Genomic DNA, 2391 nt, shown 5'->3' with positions numbered 1-2391 from the left:
AGTGGAGGGCAGGACGGATGAACGGCATACCTGCTCCCATGGCGGCAGTGGGCAGGGCCAGACCACCTGGTGGGGAAACTACAGACCGAGCTCGTGTGGGCCCCGGCTCTAGGGCCATCCAGAGCCTTAATGTCACACGGCTCCTGTGCGTTCTCCAAGGAGGACGGGTCAGTGCGCTGGTCTCTGTGCAGAGTTCGGCCAGGTTTCGGCCTGCATGGACCACTGGTAGTGAGCGAGACACTCTAAGAGTCACATTTGTGGTGTGGCCTGGTCAATCCACTCCTCACAAGACAGCAGGACAGGGTGTTCACCCCACTGTGTGTGCTGTGGTCGTGGAAGTCAGACAGTCGCAGGCCAGCAGGGTGTGGGTAGTGGACCCACGCCACAGGACCCGCAGGCCAGAGGGGCAGAGGCTCACCCTCTCCTCCCAGCATACCCAGTGCTGCGGGAGCACCCAACCCCCAGGTCCAGCCACACAGAGGCAATGTGCCTTGTCTAGCAGAGCATGCCAAAATGTCGTTCCCCAAGTGTTGTTCCCCGCCGTCCAGGGCTTTCCTGTGTGTGGGGAGCCACATGCACCAAAATGGCTGACATGACCTTCATACAAGGACCTTCAAGTATCCTTGTCCCAGGACTAGACAATTCATGCTGAGACTTCCTCATTCAGGCAGGTCCTCAGTCAGGTCCGCCACAATTCCCGCCCCCTCTTCCTACCCTGTGTATATAAGAATGTTCTCTGGCCCTCAGTAAACGAGTGACAGCATTCCATCTTGAGCTGTGTCGCTCACGTGTTGTGACGCTGCACCGGTTCCAGACCTCCGCTCTCTCACTCAGGCACCCTGCCCAATCGTCCCACGGGCCGGGACACCTGTGAAGGATGCTGTCAAGTTCTGCAAAGCCTTTGCATCCTTCACTAAGCAGGGGAAGAGTTTACTTGGTAGAGGAGCCTGAGCTTGGCCATGGAAGTGGGTCCTGGTGGTCTCTGTGGAGCTCAGTTTCCGTAGACGTTGGCGAGCTGGCATCTAGATTTCCACATACACCGCTCCCATGAGGTGCACTCCCGAGGCCTCCTCACTGCAGCCCTGCAGGTCCTCGACCGCTGCCCGGGAAGCCACCTTGCCCCAGCCTGGCCACATCTGCCCTGCTCACACAGCCTGTCTTGGCTTTCCCCGGACTGTGGCCTGGTTTCCTAGATATGCCAATCCCTCCCATATCTGAAAAAAAAAACTGGCCAAGAAACCAGCAGTTGGTGTAATGGCTATGTCGCTGGACTCCCATGTAGTCGACCACAGTTCGAGTCCCAGACCTGGAGGCTTAAACTCATGCTGGGCGCGTGTGCGTGCGTGCCCAAGATCCGGAGAAGAGAATGGAAGAGAAGGGATTGTGGTGTGACCATCCCCCCTGGGAGTGATTTCTCGCTTTCTGTCTCTCTGTCTCTCTCTGTCTTTCTGGTGAGCGCAAGCACCCTATAGCAAAAAATCTCTCCAAAAAAAAGAAAAGAAAGAAAGAAACTGGCCAAGGCTTCATCGATGCAGAGTTAAGTGAAAGGAAACACTAAACAAAAGGAAAAACCTTCTCTAAAAGCCACACCTAATCACAGTACAGACTGAACCGCGTCACTATAAACTTGGTGTCAAGAGATGTCCGTTTCTTAGACATGGGTGGGAGTCAAGACGAAAGCTGAACAGCACACCCAGAGCCAACCCCAGCTGCTGGTGGGGCTTTTCAGATGGAGTCACAGTTGCTGTCAAGCTTTTCATTTTTTAATGTATATAATGTCGGAAAGACAAATTATAAACCTTCTACATTATGAAAAAGTTGTTCGGCAAAAAATGCCTTTGCATAGTGCCCAGATCTCACGTCCTAGATGGCTGGGCCGTCTGAAACACCACCAAACCCCGTGCTGAGGGAAGAGCTACGAGGCAGCGTTGGAGCGAGTGAGAACAGAGCAAAGCAAGGCTGAAACCCCAACGGGTGCCAGTTCGCACTCCTTCACCACTACCCGCGTGTGGACAGACGCCTGTGGTCCTAGGCTGCGCCCCTCGGCCGTGCGGCTTCTCCAGCCCTGGGGTTCCTGTGCCCTGCTGGGCAACGGTTTAGCACACAGACTCTCACTGTGTCCATGTGCACACGTGTGTGTGCCGGAGATGCGTGTGCACACGCTCTGTCCCTCAGACAGCGTGCTCTGCCACAGTGCAGCTCACCATGCAGCTCACCATGCCCGGGCACGGGTATGAACACAAGCAGCATTTCTGTCGCCTGCTCCAGAGAGCAGCCCTGAGCCCGGGCCTCACCCTCACTGAGGTTGCGCTCCTGAGAGAACGCGACACGGTAAGAGGCACAGACGTCGCCCGAGCTGTGCAGGTGCCCTCGCACCCTGGAGGCCCAGGA

This window comes from Tupaia chinensis, unplaced genomic scaffold, assembly GCF_000334495.1.
Source record: "Tupaia chinensis unplaced genomic scaffold, TupChi_1.0 Scaffold143591_1, whole genome shotgun sequence".
NCBI classification, from domain to species: Eukaryota; Metazoa; Chordata; class Mammalia; order Scandentia; family Tupaiidae; genus Tupaia; species Tupaia belangeri.
The sequence above is the reverse complement of the archived record's forward strand: the minus strand, read 5'-3'. Positions refer to the sequence as shown.